Below are 8,434 nucleotides of genomic sequence, written 5' to 3' on the forward strand. Positions count from 1 at the left end.
TCATATCTGATTCAGATGATAGTTGGATGAGATTGGACTTAGATTTTTATTTGATCCTGTGAAAAGTTAAGGCTTCAGGAGCTACTGGAATGGAATGAGTGTGTTTTACATATAGAAAAAGACATGAATTTTGGGGGTCCAGGGGCAGAATGCTATGGTATGAATGTTTGTGCTTCCCAAAATCGTGTTTTAAAATCCTAATGCCAGATGTGATGGTATTAGTAGGTAGGGCCTTTAGTGGGTGCCTAAACCATGAGCGTGGTGCCCTTATAACTCAGATTAGTGCTTTTTAAGAAAGATCCCTAGCCCCTTCCACTGTGGCTGCAGTCCCACCCACCCCGCCAGGGTTTCCAGCTTTGGCCCCGCCCACGCCCCGCGAGGCTCTGTCTGGCACGGGGCCTTGCCCTCCTGGCTTGCTTCCCCTCCCATCTGCGGCCCAGCACCTCACTGCACATCATGGCCCACCTGCTGGTGCTGCTGGGCCCAGAAGGCAGTGTAAGTGCCCATGTTAGGCCTCATACCTCCTGGCTCCTGTTTGCCTCTGCCCGCTGCGCCCCTATTCCTGCCACTGTTCCAAAGGTGGCCAGATGCCCTGGTGCTGTGCACAGCCCACAGGGACTTCTGTGGCCACCAGGAAAGCCTCCCCACTGCATCCCGACTCCAGCACTCTGATCCTGGGTCCACTTCCACCAAAGGAGAGCTTTGCCCACGCAACTGCCTGAGACTGAGACCAAGCACCTCCAAGGTCTCCAGACCCCAAATTTCTGCCAGCCGAGGTGGTTGGCCAGCTGGCCCTGCCCTGATCAGGGTGTTGGGGGCGATCCAGCCTGGATCAGGCCGGTTCACTGGCCGCAGTGGGTGTCATAGCGACCGTCGTTAGGTCATTATGGTTGTGATGGCGTTATGGTCTCTGGCTTTTTATATATATAGATAGATAGTCATCACACTGTACTTGTGCATTTTTTAAATCTTTATTGTTTAAAATATTACATATGTCCCCTTCCTCTCCCCCACCCCATTGACTCCTTCTAGCCCACACCTGACCTTTGCCCTAGGCCATCACCACCCTATTGTCTGTGTCCATGGGTTATGCATACATGCATACAAGTTCTTTGGTTGATTTATTCCCACCCACCAGACCTCCTGAAATCAGTGCTCAGTAAACCTGTGAGAACTTGTGCTTTCTCATCATTTCTGTTCTACAAGGAATTCTCCTACTTTCCGGCTCTTCCCACCTATGCACGTTGCTGTTGTTGCTGTTTTACATCTGTGTTCAATGCTTTTGGGACACTGTAGCAGGAGAGTTTCTCTGAACATGCAGTCTGCCACACTGTTTGATATGAAACTGCATATTCATCTTTTGAAACTTGATAGATGAATTTGATGAATATATTTCTTTGAAAATAGTAAAATAAAAGTGATTGAACTCCCATCTCCTTTATGAGAAATTATGCATGATGGCCAAAGGAAAAATATTGTGTAGTCCATAGTTCATTCTTTATTTCTCATTTTGATCTTACCCCACAATGTTTGTGCTCTCCTGAAAAAGCATCACAGCCATAGTCACTGCTTATTAAATCCAATCACAGGAAAGCTGCCTCCACTCACATTCACCCAGTGTCTGTGGCTGCTGCCTTCGTAATGGCCCCGCCTTCTCTGAGGTGGTGACTTTCAAAATGTGCTCAGGGGACCATGTAGCTAAAAATCACTTGGACCCTTAAAAATGCCAATTCAGGGCCCCCAGGCTTATAAGGATCATTATGTTTAGGAATGGGTGTGGACATCATATGAATTCAGCCTCTCTCTAAGATAAGAATTTTATGCAAACCCCTTCATTCTCTTTCCTAGGTCCTTTGGAAAGGGTTTGAATATCCTTAGGCAGAAACAATCATGACTTCTTATAGGGAGTAGACTCCCTGATTCATTAGAGTTAACACAGTTCCTGCTTTATTTTCTCATGGTCTTTTTTATGCCTTCATTCTAAGTTAATTTGATTTCTTAATGTATCTCTAAAAAGGGGAAAAAAATGAGTTTTATATAACTTTCCGAAAGTACAAGTCATTGTACTTAACAATTACATATTAATGGAGTGCTTCAATTCTGATAACATGCTAGATGCTGGGGATACAGAGGTAAACAGCCCAGTCCAGTGGTCGGCAAACTGCGGCTCACGAGCCACAGTTTGCCAACCACTGGCCCAGTCTATCTGGAAAAAAACCCAGCTACATTGAAACATCTAAAACTAGTGCAAATGTTTGTATTCAGATGCAGTTACTGCATATGCTCTGCACCGCTCTGCAGGTGGTGAACGTAATAATATACACACTAGTAAAAGGACTGGGACAATTATTAGCAAAAATACATAGAAGAACAAATAAAAGACCTTAGGTATAAAAGTAAAATTTCACAAAAAGTCACCTTTGCATCCTAGACACTTTGATATTATTTTTCTTGTAATTCTCTCCTAAACTCTTAGGCAATTAATTCAAAAACAGTTATTATTACTAATGTGTATAAGATACTCTGCTAGCTTTTGAGGATATGAGGATGAATAAGATATGTTTGAGTCTTCAAAGAGTTCTCAGACTTATGAGGGAGACAGATAAACTCACACATACACACATACGCACACAAACACAATACCAATTTCCTATCCTATTTGATTCATTCTCTATAAGCTTCATAACCCCCTTTAAGATAGATAAATTATCTACAGAATGCAGATAACAAATTGAGGCAACTAGACTTTAAGTCATTTTCTTCTTCTTATTATTATTATAAGAAAAGCTCATTATTATAAGAGACTTCATAGTTTAAAATGTACAGAAGTAATTATTGGGCACAAAGGCCAAAATATTTATTTGTTTTTAAAAATATAGGATTTTCATGTTTGTTTTTTTAAAATAGAGGATGTATTGCTATGGTAACTATGCTAGAACCAAATTGACATAATTATTGTAAAACAAATATAGAAAAAATGTTATAGGAGCATAAAGAAATTAGTTAATAGTTAAACACACATTAACATAATTTTAAAGTAAGGCAAAAATAAAAGTGAAACAAATGACTCAAACTCTCAATATCAAGATAACCTAGATTATTTTATTAAAAATAAAATAAATAAAAGTAAAATATGTGTAAAATAGAAATTAAAACAATATAGACATCTAAAAAATAGTAGAACCTCACTTTCATTAAGCCTTTTGCTCCCAAGTAACCATTAAGAGTTAAAAGGCCAGCATGTATAATATCTTCTATTAAAATTATTCATATATATATTTATGTATATGGTATTTATTTAAATTAATACAATAATATACGCTGTTCTTCACCTTGTTTCTTAGATTTTTCTAATAAATTTTGGAACTAATTTCATTTCAGAATTATTTTATTGTTTCAAACACCATGTAGTATTTTGTTGCATATATGTATTATAATATATGAAGAGGATGAATCATTATTTCAAACAAAGCTTATGGGTATTTGTAGCTCACAAGATTTAAATGATGTTTAACTGTTTTCATACATATTTGAAATGCTTTCAAGTCTTTGGTGTCAACTTCCACAAGTTCCAGCAGATGGCGCCATAACAACATGCCAGGGAATGTGAATAGGAAGCTAAGCTATTCCAAGTCAGCAAAACCACTGTGTCCTTTCCAAAGTGAAAAAACACACACACACGTTCACAAACGCCATTCTTTCATGATTTAAAGGCAATTGGCCTAAGGTAATGTTTAAGTGTTCATTTAAAAGCCTTGAAAAAAGTGTAGCAACTATAGGAATGGGTCAGATGACCAATATGATGAGCACCAGTAGTGAACGTAGTAGTAATTTTTAGAGTCTCATTACTAGTGACAAATCACTTTCACTCACAATATCCGAACTGGTCCCTACAATGACCCTATGAGATCAGAAAGCCAAAAGTTATCTTCATCAGACAGATAAGAAAACAGAAATCCTCGTGCTTTTCAAGGGCTGACACACACAGGGCTCACATGTGGGTCTTCTCACTCCCAAATATGAAGCTGTTCTCCATCCAGCAATTCATTTGTGGGATCTTTTATTGGCTGTGCTGTTGGTTTTGCTTACTTGTTTGGCCTGACAACTCTACATTATAACATTTCTAAGATGAGATAATACATTAGTATTTAATTAGTACGACCAATATGAACTCTCATTCAGTTGAGAGAAAAGAAGAAAAAGAATGAAAGATAAAAGAGAGTCAGAAGGGGGAGCAGGGGAACGGTAAGTGAAGCTGGAGGAGGCAAGCCAACGGCAGGACTGAGAGGGTGAGGGAAGGAGATGCAAACCCAGCCGGGCAGACTTTGAGTTGGTGTCTCAGTCCCAAACACTGATTACACCCTCTACTACCCACCCATGGAACCGGTTACCCACAGCCCCCAGAAATATTTCAAATGCTCTAATTCTGAATGTCTTTCTGTAAAGAATATGCGATGTGTGTGCACACACTGTTTGACAGATAAATATACTCGTATTTTAAGTTTTAGTATTTAGTATTTTAAGTGTTACCAGAAAAACACACACTTACCACCGGATTCTTCACCAGGGTTTGCAACACACTTTCAGGTGACGTTGAGCGATTTAAATCCTACCTCCCATCTACAGAACTGAGAAGTTGAAAATATAGAGTTATTGTGAGCCTTAAATAAAATGGTCGCATGGCAGGTGTGCCACGTTCACTTCATTTCCGCTCCTCCACAATGACTATCGATGTTGGCAGTAAAGCTCTGAGCCTGAGAGAACTGACCCCTGTTTATTTCTCCAGCTGTATCTGGTCCCTGGTTTCCCCTCAGTCCAGCAAAGACCATGTCCTTCCGGGTGTTTGTTTGCTTGGCTTCTTGTGTTTTTACTTCACTTTGCTCTTTTCCTCTTTAAACCCCTTTTTATCATTTTTTTTCTTGATCTCAAATGCTCACTTGACTGTACACAGCAAGGTCAGGATCATGCTTGCTTGACTCACCCCATCGTGAGGCACCCAGCTCACAGCACAGGGAAGACATGTTGCAGATATTCCATTAAACCATGTGCATCTTAGTACTTCCAACAAATTAGTATGATAGTGCTTCTAACTGCCAATGAAGAAATCAAATTTTCTTTTCTCTTAAGGCCGGCCAAAACTAGATACCACATCTCGTTAGTAGACCACATCTTACTTAGGTGCTTTTTACCACACTGCATTGTACGTTTCAGGACATCAAGGAAGTGATCAGTTAATCTCTATCAATATACTAGCAATGTCAAGTTTGCTGACATTGCCTACACAGCCTCCAGCACTCTGCCTGGTATGGGATTCTTCGATGTCTAGGACCCTTGAGTTGCCACGGTTCACTCAATCAAGGGAGCTGGTGGGAATAGAAGGTATAGCCAATAGCCCAGTTTAGTGTGGGAAACATTTTCCGATTCTTTTTACTATCTCCCTTACAGCAGAAATATTAAGCACAAAGTGTCATCCACCCACTTTACTCTCACCTTAAGGCAGGTTAAAGATGACATCCAATCGCACACTATTTCAAGACACTAATTGGGCAGAATTATCTTTACAGACCTTTAAAAGAAGCCAGCATATTTTCAGACAAAGAGGCTTAGGCCTGAAGATTCTCTAGGTATACCAATTCCTCCTTCTCAGTATTATCTACACTTCTGTAAATGGTTCACCAATCTTGATGCATTTATTTAAGAATAGTAGACAATGGCCCTAATTAGACCATTCCAACTTTCCCACAAGAAAAGAAAAAGTATCACTGGCTAACTAGCAGAGTGGTCATTTCTGTGAGAGGTGATGAGACTGAGCATCCCTCATAACTAACCCCAAAATTTGAATATTAAATATTGGTCAAACGATAGAAAAATCCAAAGCTTGCTTTAATGAATGAGAAAGTCACTTTGTAATTAGATTCTTTATTCCTATTAAATATGAGGCTTGTGCCATGTTTCTTGATCTGGGATAGAAAAAGAACGAGCAATGGAGCTGAGGCCTCCATCTCAATTATCATTCTCTCCTTCCTCTGCCCGCTCCCTGAATGTCACATGTGAATTCCAATGTTTTCAAACAGTAGGTAAGGCATAGAGCTAAAAGTTGTCGCCTTCATGTCCCATAAGTTAAACCAGAAAAGTGCCGACTGCATACTGAGGCTCAGGACAGATTTTTCTTGCCCTGAAACACAGGGGGGGTCTAATTATGAGGAGCATTCCAAGGCTTTCGTTCTTTTCTCGATAGTCAATAGACAACGTACTTTCTGTGTCTACAAATTTCAAAGATGTGCAATGGATAAAATGCAAATTCATTAGCAGGCTTTCATAAAACCCTTTCTGAGAAGGCAGGGGTGTCCCTGCTATAAAAATTGTCACAAGGTGGCAGTATTTCTTAATGTTAACTTCTAAAAGTCTAGTTTGTTCTGAAATGTGCTAGACTTCCGAACTGGGACTAGAGCATTCACTATATTCCACAGCTCCAAGAATTATGTAAGTTTGACATTTTGGTAGGTCAGATGATTCTTTTTTTATGTGACCAAATACACTTATTTTACTAGAAGTTTTAATTAAAAAAAATTTTGGATGGAAATGATGCTAATGGTGAAGAGGTACTTCTAAATATGGAGGACATTAAGGAAGCACCATGGACTCTGGAGCCAGAAGACTTGGGTTCGAATTCCAGCTCAATTGATTTATTCCCTGAATAAGTTGAAAACTTACTAAACTTAATGAGTCAGAATTTCCTTATCATCGTTATACATTCCTCCTGTAGTTCCTCTGATTATTAAGTTAGATAATGTACACACACTAAACATGCTAGGGTTTTAATGTACATACACACCCTCATGCCCATACACACCCTCAACTGCTAACATGCGCCCAACTTGACTGTATATCATGGTGATTTCCTTTTATTCTCTGAAATTAAAATTGTGTAATAATTTGTTCAACCCTTTTTACCCATCTTTTCCTTGGATCTTCAAACCAAGGAAAAATCTGTATCACATTTAAGATATAAGGAAAATCTATATCCTATTTAGCCTACATATTGAGTGCTTACTATAAGCCAGATATCTATTATCTGTGTGTTTAAGACATATAGCAGTGAACAGGAAACAAATCTGCCTTACAAAAAGAAGATAAGGGAGTGTGCAAACCAATAAGGTGAGGTAGAGAAACCAGGAGGGCTTCCTGAAGAGGTGATATTTGAATTAAACTTAAATATTGAGAAAAAGACATCCTTGTTAAGACCTGGGGGAAGAGAATGACAAGAACAATGAGCAGAAAAGGTCCTGACAATGTAATTCTCTCGAATTGAGTGAAGGCAGAAACAAAAGTTAGCATGATGGAAGTACAGTGAATCAATGAGGCAGTGGAGGGAGAAAAGTTAGAAATGGATCGTGTAGGGTGTTGAAGGCCCTGAAAGTGATTTAGATTTTATGCTGAGATGAGACGTCTCTGGGGGTCTTAAGCTGTAGCATCGCATTATTATTTTATGCGTATTTCAGATAGATAAACATGGTGTAAACAGTAAATGATGGATTGCATTGCTTAGTCATATTGCGTAATAATTCCCGAATGAGTGCTTGTTTGCAACCAAAAGCATCATACTTTCTGAACATTTAAGAAGAATAAACATTGGACCCTGTGGTTTCAACATAATTTAAGAGTTGTGTACAAGAGAATAATTTTCAGACTATATTAAACACACTAAAATTATGTCTCAATCGCATTAATATTCATGTAGAAATATATATTTTCTCCCGCCTCAAAGATACTACTAGCTGTTCTCCGAAAACCTGTGCTTTCCTTCCCAAAAAGTGCCGTGGTTGCTCAAGGCATGCTGCAAGCGTATATGTTGTGTGAGTAAAAAGATGAACAGGTGAGTGAATGAATTAATAAATCAATGCTTATCTCTGTAGCTCCCTGGTTATCCACTTGGCAGATGGAGATGGAGTGATTCAGATTTGACTGATGATTCTCACTCAAAATGTGGATATGCACCTGTCCTCCTGCATGATCCTTCTCCCCGTAAGAATCACTCTCTGAAAATCGCCTTGAGGTATTGGGGAATGAGAGTGGAACACTGGCAAGCTTAAGATTATTAAGATGAAAGAAGTGGAAAGTGTGGAGTAGGACCTCCAGTCACCTGAAGGCATGGTTCTAGATGAGCAATGAGGACTAAAATATAAAGCAAGAAAAGATATTCTAATTTAGCCTCAGAGAGGTGAGAGAAAGAAGGAAGTTTCAGAAAAAAACACAAATACTTGATTTGATGTTAAATAAAAACCTATTTCTAATTCAATGCCTACCTCACATCCAGCCCTGTCTTTTATTCACCATCTATGCACAAGATCGTAATCCTTTATCCCCACTAGAAATATTCAGTATTTCAACCACATTGTATGGTAAATATATTGGCCTGTGACTTCCCATTTAG

This window comes from Myotis lucifugus, unplaced genomic scaffold (assembly GCF_000147115.1).
Source record: "Myotis lucifugus unplaced genomic scaffold, Myoluc2.0 scaffold_26, whole genome shotgun sequence".
NCBI lineage: Eukaryota > Metazoa > Chordata > Mammalia > Chiroptera > Vespertilionidae > Myotis > Myotis lucifugus.